General features: G+C 49.9%; 1 protein-coding gene across 2 annotated transcripts in view; it reads left to right on the top strand.

Moving 5' to 3' along the window:
* Window positions 1–34: 34 nt before the first annotated feature.
* DDC (dopa decarboxylase) overlaps window positions 35–15,003 on the top strand; it is an 84,343-nt gene continuing 69,374 nt past the window's right edge. Inside the window, exon 1 of one of the 2 annotated variants that reach the window (XM_019451026.2) lies at window positions 35–166. The gene's annotated coding sequence lies outside the window, so the exon portion shown is untranslated. Of the gene's footprint in view, window positions 246–15,003 lie in introns of both variants that reach the window. The other variant, XM_053897399.1, reaches the window with a different exon arrangement.

Below are 15,003 nucleotides of genomic sequence, written 5' to 3'. Positions count from 1 at the left end.
CTTCTGTGACCTTTATCACCAGCAGGAATTAATGTTTAACCAGCACAGCAGGCTGAACAAGCAAGGACAGGGAACCATGTGGATTTCAAGCTACACGGAGTGATCTGTCCCAGAGCCAGCGGGTCTCATGAAGAATAAGCCCAGAAGGAAGTAGGATTCTCAGCAAGTAAGTCCCTGGCTTCATACTTCACTGGATTATTATTGTTGGAAACGGCGACATCTGTACCTTGACTCTTGGTCCCCAGGTGCTGACCGCTTGCCTGAGGTTAACTCCCCTGAGGACTGGAAGTCACTGTTGGTCCAATGCTCTTAGGCTGGCGTCTCGCGGGGCTGTCGGTGACACGGGGGCTGACAGGAGGTGCTCACACGTGCACGGTCACTTGTGCGGCTCCTGTGTGACGAGGGAGGTGCCGGGGATGATTTCCTGCCTGTCACTCGGGAGCCAAGGCAGGACAGATGTGGGCAACGTCCTGTCCTTACCCCATGCTTCCCATGTGCTTTGGGGCCCCTCGTTCCCCTGAGCCTCTGTTGAGCCTCTGTTTCTTCGTCTCTACAATGGGGATTTTAATAGTACCTACCTTGTTAGGCAACTGGGATGATTAAATCCCATAATGCACTGGGTGTTGTATGGAAACCAATTTGACATTAAATTATATTTAAAAATTTTTTTAAATAAATCCCATAGGGGCGCCTGGGTGGCTCAGTCGGTCGAGCGTCCAGTTCTTGATTTCTGCTCAGGTCATGATCTCACGGCCATGGGATCGAGCCCTGAGTCCAGTTATGATTACAGAGTCTGGTTGGGATTGTCTCTCTCCTTGCCCCTTCCCCCGCTTACACGAGCCCCCTCTCTCTCTCTCTCTCAAAAATAAATAAAAATACACACTAAAAAATCATTATAAGCAGATACCATCCTTGAGAAGATTGTTCTTCTCCATCGGGCCTGAGTTAATGCTTCTGAGAGTTTAGCATGTGCTGCGGTTAACCTTCGTCTTTAATCGTATCCTCGTTAGACACGTGTGAAACCATGTCGGGAGAGGTGAGGACGGTCAGGCAAGACCTCCTAGCCTGTGAGCATGAATCAGCACTTAGATGTTGTTATGGCACAGCCCGGCACCTGGCCCCCCGCCATTCTGGGAAAATGTCGCATTTTCAAAGCACTTACCATGTCCCAAGCACTAGAGTAGTCACATGAGCCCTTGGAGAGCAGGGAGGGGGGGTCTGGAGGGACAGGACCGGAGATTCAGGACCGTTGGCCGGAGGGGGATGGGAAGGGTGGAGATGGGGAGTGTCAAGGCACAGCTGGAAAGTGGCAAGTGCAGGACTGGGCACAGGGCGGAAGGCTCTGGGCTTCCAAGGTGGTGTGAGGGCACAGGAGGCATTGTCTAGACAGGTCTCCCCATGCACGGCCTTGGGGGACCCGGCGCTCCCACTCCTGAGTGTCTCTTAGCAGAGCAGGCTGAACCCGGGCTGACGCTCTGCCCTGTTCTCGGCCAGCCTAGCGATCCAGTGTGTTGGGCCCAGGAGGTGAAAGGTGGTGCTCTTGTTGCTGGGGGAAGTCCTTCCAGGGGTCAACCTTGTAGTTGCTCTTAGGGCTCATGTGCACGGAAGTCTGGGACAGGGGGGCACCCTAGAAATTTCACTCTGGCTGTCCTCACCGACTGGATTTTGAAACGAGGAATGTGTTGGGGCTCCTCAAAATGTAAATCATAACTTCCAGGCTTCTAAAAGTCACTAAATGGCGTGTGAAGAGACATCGCCATCTGCACGGGATGCCATCCCCGAGTTTTGCTGCACCCCGGCCTCTGGTGGCAGGGGACGGGCTCGAAAACACCGACGGTAGGTGAGACTGACAAAGAACGACGGTGTGTCCATGCTGAACCAGGTCATCAACAAGTAACCTATTTATGCAGTTTGCTACTATATAAACCTGATGGAAGAATGCAAGTATACCTGAAGTATGATAAGCAAATCTTGGCACAAGTGTGAGGACAGATCAACAAATTCACCATCATAATGGAAAATTCTAACACACCATTAGTAATGAGAGTAAACTGAAAGGCTCATCAAGGCAACAAAAATATTAGTAGAGATTTGGAAAATCTCAACAAGTAACCATCTTGGTTTATTGGACATACTAGAGCCCCGCGCCAGATAGTTAGAAAATGCTTTCTTCTCAAGTGCACCTGAAACGTTACAAAAATTGAGGATGTATCGGTAGCAGACTTAAGTCTGAACACCTGTCACAGAATCGCTATCAAACCAGCGTGTCCTCTCCCCAGTTCAGTTCTATTCCGTTCAATTCCATTCCATTGAAGTCAATTCAAGTCAATTCAGTTCAGTTCAATTCAATTCAATTTATATTTAAAAAAAAAAAGTAAAAATTGCTATACATGTCTGGAGTTCTTTTAAGTTTATTTATTTATTTTGAGAGAGAGAGCGCTGACACATGAGCAGGCCATGGGAAGAGAGAGAGGGAGAGAGAGAGAGAGAGAGAGAAAGGGAGCAGGGGAGGGGCAGAGAGAGAAGGAGAGAGAGAATCCCAAGCAGGCTCTGAGCTGTCAGTGCCGAGTCCGACGCGGAAAGGGATCCCACAAACCCTATAATCGTGGCCTGAGCTGAAACCAAGAGTAGGACACCTAACCAACTAAGCCAGCCCGGTGCCCCCAAAGCATCTAGTTTTAAATGCTGATATTGGATGTTGAAAAAGGACAGAAATCGAGCCAATCACTCAGCTAAAGGCGGTAGAAACATCACAACAGAATGAAGATAAGTTGAACGCAGGCAATAATTCAGCTTAAGAGGAAAAATCAACGAAAAAGATAATAAAGGTAGATTAGGACAGACCAACAAAGCCGCAAGTTTTTTTTTTAAGACTAATAAACTAAAAGCAACTCTGCCAACCTTAACCAACGAAGAAAAGGGAGGGAAATAAATAAATAAATAAATAAATAAATAAATAAATAAATAAAATTGTAAGGAAAGGGGACATCATTGTAGATTCAACCAAGCAAAATGGTAACGCGTGTATTATTAAAACAGACAAACCCTTGTCCTGAAATTTAAAAATTTGCTGACATAGCACGAAGGGGAAATAGAAATCTTACTGAATAGTCCCAAATGATAAACAAACTGATTTGTTAAAAATATTTCCTCAAACGTAGGAGGAGGGGCAAATAATGTTTACATGTGACTTGTCACACTGTAGGTGATTGGATAATGCCGAATTTCAGAACTATACAAACTGCTTCAGAGAATTTAAAAAAAGAAGGGATTATCCCCAATCTGTGCGACCACAGAATCTGACCCTAAAACCAGAGAAAACCCACGTTAGCAGGAAAAATTACAGTGTTATTCGTGAGAAAGAAGGTACAAATTCATGCAGTTAACTCGCCGTAGTTTTATCCCAAGAATAAATGGATGTTTGAAAATTAGAAAACTTGTTAATGACATTTATCATATTAACAATTTAGAGGAGGAAAACCATGTGAGTTTCTCTTTAGATGCAGAAACTATTTTGATACAATTGAACATCAATTTATTATAATAAAAGTAGGAATAGAAGAAACCTCCTAATAATGAATTTCCAATAAAACCCTGTCATTTAGTGAAATGTTAGAAGCATTCTTTTTAAAGCCAACAAGGTGAGGACATTCACCACAACTGCTTCTATTCAACAGTGTCACAGAGGGACATCTAGGAAATAGGGCCAGGCACATATAGAACCTGAAATTTTAAGTTTTCCAGTAGTCACATTTAAAATTTTTTAAAAATCCAAAAAAAAATCAAAAAAAAAATCTACATGTACTGCAGTAGAATGAAAGATTTTATGTAACACAACAAAGTGAAATGTAGTCCTACATTCAAATCGTGTAACAGGGAACATTTTTACACTGCTTCGGTTTTGAGATTTCAATGTAAATGATTACATAAAATGAAACATTCGTTTTCTCAGTGGCACTGGCTGTGTTTCAAGGGGCCCTTCCTTAGGCAGGTGCGGCTTGTGCCTATGACACTGGAGAGCACAGTCCTAGACAGTGTAATCAGGCAAGAAAAATAAATAAGAAAAAGGACTCGAAAGAACATTATCACAGTTCACAGGTGATATGGTCCTTCACAATGAAATCCACCTTGAATTAACAGACAAATTATTACAACTTTTTTTTAAATTTTTTTAACGTTTATGTATTTTTGAGACAGAGAGAGACAGAATATGAATGGGGGAGGGACAGAGAGAGAGGGAGACACAGAATGGGAAGCAGGCTCCAGGTTCTGAGCCATCAGCCCAGAGCCCGACGTGGGGCTCGAACTCACGGACCGCGAGATCGTGACCTGAGCTGAAGTCGGACGCTTAACCGACTGAGCCACCCAGGTGCCCCATATTATTACAACTTTTAAGAGAATGTCGTTAGGTGGCCGGAAAAAGGATGAAACATACAAAATCAATTGCAACTCTATACCAATAAACAGTTACCTTCTTTTCTCACTAACAAGAAAGATCATCTTTCTACATATTTAGGAGACATTTCCTTTCCATTGCAGATATGTGCTTGTATTTCTATTGAGTTGTCTTTCTTTTATTGAAATGTCTTCTTAATTTTATGAAGCCTAACCCGTAATTAGCAATTTGCATCTTAAATGCCTCCCTCCTCTTTCTAATTTGTACAGTTTGCAGAATAGATTTTCTCAACAGTAATGTAGTGACACTTGATGATCTTTTATGGTTAGCTGGCTAAGTGAATCATTTATGAAATCGTTCCCCTCCAAGGCCATAAATATATATTTCTGTTGTCCTAAAATTTTTGCCTTTCCCAGTGAAGGCTTTAATCTATCAGAAACCTATTTTTTGTATATGGATTGAGGAGCAGGTTTAATTTCATTTTTTCCAAGTAGTTGACCAGTTGCCCAGCACCGTTTCATAATGTGTTCTCTCTCTATCAATCTACAATTCCACGTTTGTCAATTCTCCATATCTTTCCGGGATTTTTTTTTCCAGGCTGTCTATTCTGTTTAATTGGTCAGGTGTCTGCCTTTGCAATCAAAACCATGACATGTTTCCAGCTTCCTCAGTCATAAGTGTAGAGCAAGACTGTAATGTCCTTCTTTCTCGACAGTATGCTGGCCGTTCTTAGACCTTTGCTTTTGCATTTATATACTTTTTAAAATTTTCTGATGTTTATTTATTATTGAGAGAGAGAGAGAGACATAGAATCCAAAGCAGGCTCTAGGCTCCGAGCTGTCAGCACAGAGCCCGACGCGGGGCTCGAACCCACGAACTGCAAGACCATGACCTGAGCTGAAGTCAGACGCTTACCCGACTGAGCCACCCAGGCGCCCCTTGCATTTATATTTTGTCGTCAAATATCTGTGTTGGGATTTCGATTCTGATGGCATCGAATCTGCGAATCGTTTTGAGGAAAGTGGATGTTTCTATGTGTGAACAGACATCAGTTCCCATCTATTTAGATCTACTGTAATGGCTCCTGTCGATTTTTATAAGTTTCTTCATCCGGTTTTGCACGTCTTTTGTTAGGTTTTGTTAGATTTTCTCCTGTCTTCCGGTTCCTACTGTAAGTCCTGTCTCGCCACGATCACTGTGGATGGGCGAAGAAGCTGGCCGCCGATAATACCTCACAGGCGGTGGAGACAGGTGCAAGCCCAGTGTACCCCGTGGGCAACGATGTTTTGAAGCACTTAGATTAGGCATGCCAGGGCCCTGCCTTAAACCTTCTGGCGACTGCTTTCTCTGCAAACGTTGGCTGGGTCCCCGGCTTCCAGCCTCCTGTCTGGGCTGTGCCCTCTTCTCGAGCTTTGCAGCGCTGGTCACCATTGACAACTATGGATTTCTCCCTCTGTCTATTCTTTCACTGTCTGCCTCCCAGCAAGTAGGTTTGCCGTGTCCAGCATGAGGGCAGGCTGGCCCGCTGGCAAGGAAGATGCTTGCTGTGTGACCCTGCCTCATGGCCTAACCTCTCTGGGCCTCAGTTTCTCCATCCATGCAAAGGCGATGAGAATGTCTACCTTGTAAAGTAGTTGAGAGGGACTGAATGATTTTCTGTAGAAATCCCTGTAACGAAGCTTTTATAAGTGCTAGGTGTTATGAGGGTGACTCTTTATGGAATGGAAGATTTCACTCGATTCTCACACCCCCTTGACCAGAGGTCTGTGCTGGGGTCAGCCCCTCACCATACCTGTATCCTCTCTGCATCGCCTCCTGTCTTCAACCAGGGTTTACCAAGCAGAGTACTGGGAGTGGCCCTCTCTAGACCCCTTGCTGGGTCTCCAGACCCCAGGCCCCTTGCTGGAACCCCTGTGTGTGAAGCCACCTGCCATGGGCCCGGCCAGCTTTGTCCAGCTTGCCGCTCTCTCTGCCCGCAGAGCACCTGGTCCCGCCTGCCTCTTGTCTGCAGGAGCACATCTCAGTGCCGGGGGATGAACAGCCTCCTGTCCTCACCCAGCCACCGAGGGATGGTGGGGAGCTCCTCACCAGCCCCCCACAGCCCCGCTGCCCTCCTGCCGCAGGCTCCAAGGCCTCTGCCCCTGACCGTGAGCTGCATGTATGTGCATGTATATGTGTGCGGTGGACGCATGTGCATGCACACGTGTGTCGTAGGAACAGACAGTCCTGCCTGCCCCTCCTGATCTGAGTGAGCTCTGCCAGGCCCCTTTCCAAGGTTCCCAGGGCTCTGCGCACACCGCGATAGAGAAACGAACCCTGTCCCTCGTGTTTCACTGACCAGCCTGCCTGAGGGGGCGGAGAAGAAAGGGAGCCCGAGAACTCTTGCCTCTTGTAACAGCGTGGATGGACCTTGCAGCGTTATGCTAAGTGAAATAAGCCACGCAGAGAAAGATAAATAACCACATGATCTCATTAATATGTGGAATCTGGAAACCAAGCCAAACAGAACGCAGACTCATAGATACAGAGAACAGACTGGCATTTCCAGAAGGGAGGGGGTGCTGGAGGAGGGAGCATGGACGAAGGGGGTCCGGAAATGCAAACTCTGAGCTGCGCATTGGGATGTAACTCACCGCGTGGGGGCTCACAGTCGGTCGCATTGTAGCAACTTGGTGTGCGACACCTGTAACTAGACTCATCCCTGGTGGTCATTTCACAATGGCTGCAAATGTCCCATCGCTACATGGTACACCTGAAAGGATCATACTTTGGGATGTCAATTATACCTCAATTTTTTTTAAAAAAAGCCAAGTGCGTTACTCTACACCATGACAAAGCATTAGAAAATATATCTTGGGGTGTCTGGGTGGCTCAGTCGGTTAAGGGTCCGACTTCGGCTCAGGTTATGATCTCAAGGTCAGTGAGTTCGAGCCCAGCGTCGGACTCTGTGCTGACAGCTCGGAGCCTGGAGCCTGCTTCTGATTCTGTGTCTCCCTCTCTCTCTGCCTCTCCCCGGCTCACGCTCCGTCTCTCTCTCTCAAAAGTAAATAAACATTAAAAAATTAAAAAAAAAAATACAGAGAGAGAATGAGAGAGAACAGGGTTTTGAATCCCAGGAACCTGGCACAAATCCTCACCTCCTCGGCTTCTCTCTGATCTGGACTAAACTGATGGCCCAGGGCTGGCCTGAAGGCATCCTCCTGACTCATCTTGCCTACCCTGGGTCCTTCCTCGCCCCGAGAAAGAGCCAGGGAGCCTGCAGTTTCCCAGGGGGTTGCCTTGAGGGTGTGCAGGAGTCCGGATTGAACACAGAGCACTGGGAACATAGAGCCCTTTCCCTGTGGCCTCTTGCCGCTGGCCCCTGCAAGGTTCCGCTGTGTCCTTTGGCCCTGGGCCGCCCCCACCCAGCCCTCAAGTCTGGGGTGGAGAGCAGGAGGGCGGGAGAGGTTGCAAGATGTTGCTGCCGGGTAAATAGGCAGAGCAAGCCGCTCTGATTGGCTTTGGGGAGGCGGACACTGTCTATATAAATGGTGATTGCATCCTCTGTGCCTTTTAACTGTCACGGAGGAGAGGAGAGAGAAGGCTGCCTGTGAGTACTGCTCTTTGTCCTTATAGCCTGGGGTCACCAGAGCCCCTGGAGAATTCCAGCTCCTGGATGGCTGTGACCCTGGAGTGGGGTGGGGGTGGGGGGCTGGACTTGGCTTGTTCATTCCAGCCTGGTTGATTTCCTCTGGCCGGGACGGCTTGGCATCGGGCGGTGGGCCAGTGGGGCACACCATAGGGACTTTTTATTGAAATGGGTGCCAACCTAAGTCACCTGCCTTTTCGTGTGTCTCCGAGCAACAGGTCAGGTAAAGAGACAGAAACTTCGGATGGTTTTTTTAGCCGGTGTCCTCTGAGCCGTAACAAAGTGAGTGGAAATGAGTTTCCGGGCTGGTTCGTGGTGTATGTGGTGCCCACGGAGGCTGGGGTGGGGTGGGGTGGGGAAGGAGGACCCCGTCTGCATGGCGGGCAAAACACGTCCCCCCTACCCCCAGGCTCCTGCCCTCAGTGCCAAGGACCGCTAACAGTCCTCCCTCAAAATGCTTATAAACACCGGCTCTGATGTTTGTCAGCGGCCCCCGGGGAATACAGTAGGTGGTCAATAATGAGAGCTATAGAATTAATCAGCACGCCAACTGCAGGTGGGAATGCCCCTGCCTGGGATGTATTATTTTCTCCGGTTTCCGAGGGACATCCGAGCAAAGGATATGAGTCCCCCCCCCCCCCAAATCCTATTCCTCTCTTAAAGGCTTCAAGCCCTGGGTGCTTGTGCTTGGTTTCTCATTCATATCAGCAGGATCTTGCCTCCGGAAGAGAACGAAGGCTAAGGTCCCGTGGGGACATCAAAGCTGGTCTCTGTGGGTTTCCGGGGTGCCAGCGAGACATAGGCTCTTTCTGCCCGAGGGTGGCCCGTGAGGCCCCCGGGCAAAGACAGGTGACATCTGGGACAGTTAACATGGAGGCAAGCTGAGGAGGGCGGTTCTGAACGGGAAAAAATCGTGTCCTTGACTGTGGCCACTCCCTCTCTTCTGGGCACGTGGTGGGTGTGCCTTGAGCAGCAGCCAGTTTGATGATAATAATTACAAAAAAAAACCCCACAAAAACCAAAAAACCAAGATCCTGCCAACCCCCTACAAATTCAAATAAACGGGTGGCAGGTGGTTATTTATGTTTCCCCCTCTTCAAGGTGTTGATCCTTCTGAAGGTTTTCCCCTATGACGTTTGGAAACTCCGTTTGCATCTGGTGGTGAGTTTGGGGAAAGACTCCAGGAAAATTAAGAGTCTGTGGATATCTTATTTATTTAAGTTTATTTATTTATTTTCAGAGAGAGAAAGCACAAGTAGGGGAGGGGCAGAGAGGGAAGGAGGGGGAGAGAGAGAGAGAGAGAGAGAGAGAGAGAGAGAGAGAGAGAGAACCAGGCAGACTCTGAGCTGTCAGCACGGGCACGGAGCCCAGCGCAGGGCTTGAACCCACAAACCGTGAGATCATGACCTGAGCTGAAGTCAGACGCTTAACCGACTGAGCCCCCCAGGCGCCCCACGACTCTGTGGATATTTGAGGAGAGAGGTCCCGAAATTTTCAAGGTGCTCATCTGCGTTTCTGGACGGGGATGCTCGGGCCACGAGGGGGCCGTCGGAGGGACCGGTCGGGGCTTCTGAGTGCCCACACCCACGAGTAAAACTACCTGTGAGCCGTGTGGGCTTCCCTGAGCCCTCTTCCTCCTTTCCAGAGCAGGGATAGTCTTGCTACTTTGCAAAGCCATCGTGAGGATTGAGAGCACAGAGTTTCAGTGTTCACGCCGGTGCCCCGTGTGTAGTGACTGTCTCAGCATTTGCTCAGAGGCACAGGGGACCGCAGATCTGTTACAGCCTCTGCCCGTTTCTGTCTCAGCTGGGCTGAGCCCAGCTGGGGGCTCAGGTCAGACACCGTCTATCACACGTGGTGAACGGGGAGCACCCAGACCACACTCTGGGGGGGGGGCAGGCGCTGCCTCTCCAGCCTGGCCCAGAGCCCCCTCTGGGTGGGCACAGGGAGGGGGCCGTGCAGGAGCCTATGGCCACCCGGCCACAGAGGTCAGGGGAGGAGGCTGGCTTCAGCATCAGAAACGCCAGCACCCGCTGCTCCCGTGATGGGTTGTATGGCCGTGATCAGGGGCACCAGCCCCCCTGAGCCTTGGTCACATGGCAGCAGTAATACTCTGGGCAGGATCATCGACATTGCTAAATGACATAAGGCATATGACAAATTGAGCAGAACTTAGACAACAGAGATTCATCTGGTTTCTCGGAACATAGGATGTGGCAACTGAGGGGAAACATTTTCTGGGCTTTGAACTCGGGGTAACCTCAAACACAGGTTTCTTAGCAACACCGGGGACAGGCCAGCGGCCACCCCCCAGGAGTAATGGGGAGTTCACAGTGAATTCAGGACTCAGGATTTACCACTGAACTGATTTGTGGGGGCGGGGGGGGGAATGGAGGCTTCCCAAACAGTGTACCAAAACATACTGAATCGACTCACAGTGGCAGGTGTCATATATTTGGAATAGATGATAAATCAATATGTGATGTGGCCACGGGATGTGACCGCTGTAATGAAAAGAAGCTACCAGCTAGAATGGCACTGAATAGTCTCAGGTCCATGGAAAGGGCAGATGGCTGTGGCCTTTTGTGAACTGCTAATGTGGCTGCAAGAGAGTAAGAGGAAAAGGGGGTGAGAATTTTAAGGGGGAGGAGAGGCGCTTTCCCTTAAGGAAGAGTTTCTTCTGGAATTGCACTGAAATAAAATGGAAAACGAGGGGAGGTAATTAAAGTTGGACTCACTGGCTCTTTCTTGCATAAAGCCGTTTAATAGCAAACACAGAGGGTATTATGCTAAGTGAAATAAGTCAGGGAAAAGACAGAGATCATATGATTTTACTCAGATGTGGGATTTAAGAAGCACAACAGATGAACACAGGGGAAGGGATGGAAAAATAAGATTAAAGAGAGAAGGAGACAAACCATAAGAGACTCTTAAAAAGAACAAATGGGGGGGGCTGCTGGAGGGGAGGTGGGGGCATGGGCTAAGTGGGGGACGGGCATTAAGGAGGGCACTTGTCGGGATGAGCGCTGGGCGTTGTATGTAAGTGATGAATGACCAGGTTCTACCCCTGAAATCATTATGACATTATGTAATGACATTATATATTAACTAACTTGGATTTAAATTAAAAAAAACCAAAAAGTTGGAAGCAGAAACAGACGTGAACAAATGAGAAAAGCTAGCGGAGACGGGGTGTTCGTGCTTGCCAAGGCTGATGGTGGGTGGGTGACGTTTCTGTGTCATCCTGGGTCTTCCGGAAAGAAATGGACAATGTGCAAAAGAACTGAATGCGTTATACCTCCTGATTTCCATTTGGGGATTGACATCTCTGGGGGACAAATTCAGTAGGAAAAGGAAGCGACATGCCATTTTTCACGGCAATGCCACCTTCACGCAGACAAGGGACAGACCACGTGGGAGGTGGGACGGTGTTCAGGGACACCGTGAGCCCTGCCCGGCAGGTGTTACTAAGAGGAGAGTGTGCACTTTTTTTTTTTCTTTTTGTATTATGACCAAATAATACACGTACCTTGATGACAACTATACGAATTATCTGAGGTCAGGACACCGTAATAATATCAACAGGTTTGTGGCCAACATGTTTTTTCCCCCTGAAGTTGCGTAGGGTATTCGATTTCTCAGTTGGCTGTTTATTACGTCGCGATACGTTTGCACAGGTGTAGGTGGACGCAGCAGTGTCTGACCACGGGACTAAAAGTGAAATCGTGGCACGCATGGCTGCTATCCGTACAGAACTGGCAGGCCAGGAAAACACTTGGACAGGTGTTCTTTAGCCAGCGCATGATCGAGAAGCCACTCAAATTTCCCTCCTCTTTCCCGTCCAAAGAGCGAGGCCGTCCCCGAAGCTGGATCTGTCCCGGGTGGGGATTTCCTCCCGTTTCTCCCACACTGTGCTGGGGTTCTGTCACCGCCAGATATTCCGAACGGGCCGGGACTCCTTTCTCACGTGCTGATTTCCCACCATCAGTGGCAACAGATGGCAGACGCAGACAGCCTTAGAGACTGCCCGCAGCGTCCCGCGGCCCTGCCCGGTTGACAGGGGAGGGAGCAGGTGCAGAGAGACCAGGAATTTGGTGTCAGTGGTGCAGCTCTTTACAGCAGAACCAGGACTCAAGCCCGTCTACTCTGATCCCGGATGCACGTTCTTTCTCCTGCCCACGGCTGCTAGGGAGGAAGGGCACAGCCCCGTGGAATTGCAAGTTGAAAAACCCGATTCTGCACAGTGTAGCAGGGCAAGTCTCTAAGGCGGGCCGCGCTGGCCAGACAGGAGGAGGAGGCTTCCTGGGCGTCAGCACTGACCTGGTAGAAAGCCCCCTGCCCACCAGCTCAGGGCCCTTGCCAGATTAATGATTATGCAGCCTGCTTAGAATTCTCAGGATCACTGCCATCCAATAAACTGAAGATGCGGGTGCGGGGGGAGGGTCAGCCTCCAGCAGAGAGCCGCGGCGAGTGTGTGTCGTGTCATGACCACCAGCTAAGCCGGGGAGGCCCCGTGTGAGCTGCCTTGATCCCTACGGCCTCTGGGAAATCTTTACCGGGAGCTCAGAGAGAGGAGACGGGTTTCCTGAATTTTAGTCCCGCGTGTTTCTGGGTTTGTCAAGCCCTACTCTGGCCAGGGCTGTGGGGGACGGGCCGAGCCTGTGTCCGAATCCACTACATTCATCAGGGACCAGGTCAGAGTGCAGGGCCCAGCTGTGTCCCTGGCTCTCGGTGCCAAGGCCTGGCCATGTGCTCCAGGCATGGTCATGGTCCCAACGAGGTTATTGAGAAGATTAAGAAGAGAATAGACGCTAAGAGCTTCCCACGGTGCTTGGTACCTGTGAGCTAATATAGATGCTGACCATTCTCTAAACCAGGGAGAGTCCCGGGCACCTGGTTGAGCGTCCGACTTCAGCTCAGGTCACGATCTCACAGTTCGTGGGTTCGAGCCCCGCGTCGGGCTCTGTGCTGACAGCTTGGAGCCTGGAGCCTGCTGCGGATTCTGTGTCTCCCTCTTGCTCTGTCCCTCCCCTGCTTGTGCTCTCTCTCTCTCTCTCTCTCAAAAATAAATGTTAAAAACAATTAAACCAGTGCGAGTCCCTCTTTCAACAAGGACACCCCAATTTACATGGAATTAACTGCTCGTGTGGAAGACAGAGGTGTGTGTGTGTAATAGGGAGTACCGGACTTCATTCCTGGAACCGCCGGGAAGGGTGCTTTGGCATGAAGGATGGAGTGCTTGGAAGGACACGGCTTTGTGCCTGAGCTTTGCCACCACTAGTTTCACATCTGGGAAGGGCCCTGACACCTCTGAGCCCTGACCTTTCACATTTCCCACCTGCAAAATTAGGGCGCCTCTGAGCACGGAGCCTGACGCGGGGCTCGATCCCGTGAACCACGAGATCATGACCTAAATCGAAAGCAAGAGGCGGATGCTTCATGGACTGAGCCATCCGGGCGAGCCCCCACCCAAACCCCTATTTTTTTAATACAAAGTTTTACCTGAGCGCCAACTCTGTATGGGGCGTGTATCTCCCAGGGGCGCTCCGAGGTGGGCATTTTCACCCGGCTCCTTTGCGCCGGGCTGAGAGGGAGCCTCGGGAAGGGCAAGGAGATACCACGGCATCTCTGTGACAGAAGAGGTGACCTCGGGGCCTCTCGGGGGCTTGTTGGGATGCTTCATCTGCTGCATAGTCCCTGAAGAAGACACTAATTTAAAGGACGTAAAGCTCCCATGTGGCTTGTTAACTAGAGTCCTAAGAGTTACAGAGGCGCGTACGGGGTCTCTTTTAAGGCTAATTGAGACCTAGTCGCCCTTATTGCTGGAAGGCTCTCATTGCTAGAAACTTCCTCATGCTCTCGGCTAGAAGCGTTCCTCATGTTGGCTGGATGTATGCTCTTGTACCCACAGAGAAAACATTCGTCAAGGAACCAGGTGACTCGGGAAAATCTGCCCAATTACTTTTGTGCCCACATTGATACTGATGTACTTGGGGGGAAAGAGACAAGACCTCATGGGCCCGGAGGCAGAAGGGTTTGTTTGTTTGTTTGTTTGTTTGTTTTTCATCATAATTATGGTTCGTTTTCCCTAGAATAGTATAAAAAAAAACTAAACCCTTCATTGTATCAAGTTTCCTGGAAGGTCAGGAAAGGTTGACTGAGTGCCCAGCCCCCCGGGGTTTGAAAAGACCATGGCTTGGGAGCACCAGCAAGTAGGACCACGGACAGACACAGAGCACCTTGTCCCAGCCCGTCTCCAGCCCTCCCAGAGGGACAGCGCCCCCCGGCACCCCAACTGCGGACTTGGTTGGTCCTGTCAGTTCAAGTGCATCATCACTGCAGTCCCACGGGTGACCTGCCACCCTACCCCGTACCTGTGAGACACCACCTGGGGCCTGGCTTGGGTTCTGGCCAAACCACCATGGCCAAGGCTGATCCATGGTCTGCGGGGGCCGCTGGGACCAGAGGAGAGGGAAGCTGAAGTCCAAGGTGAAAATTCAGGGTCTAGGCTGGGGAAATAGAGTCGTTATTGAGGCTGGAGGGCCAGAGGCTAGGCATGACCTGGATATTAGGGACGCAGGTGGGGGTGGGTCAGGGTTTCTCGGGGGAGGGGCCCGTTGTTCCTGAGCAATTGTCTCTTGTGGCAGATACGTGGTCATGGGCTCGTGGTTAGAGCTGTCTTAAAGGTAGAGAGTAGGGTACCATATACCATATTTCAAAACCCAAATGTTTAGAGGGCCAGAAGATTTTCCAATCATCTGCTCATGTATTCCCTCATTCATTCCTCACTCAGCAAGCATTTGAGGCCAGGTCACTGGCCCTGGGTCAGTGATTGGTCCTGAGAAAGCAAAAAATCAACAGCTGAGGACTGTGCGTGGAGAAGCCCCAGTTAGCAGCGGATGTCAGGGGAATGAGAAATCACAAAACCAAGCAACCCCTGGCTCAGGCAGGAGGCATGAGGGGGGGCAGGGGGGCTCAT

Source organism: Panthera pardus, unplaced genomic scaffold (assembly GCF_024362965.1).
Source record: "Panthera pardus isolate Hobbes unplaced genomic scaffold, ASM2436296v1 HiC_scaffold_8, whole genome shotgun sequence".
Classification (NCBI taxonomy): domain Eukaryota; kingdom Metazoa; phylum Chordata; class Mammalia; order Carnivora; family Felidae; genus Panthera; species Panthera pardus.
The sequence above is the reverse complement of the archived record's forward strand: the minus strand, read 5'-3'. Positions and strand labels throughout refer to the sequence as shown.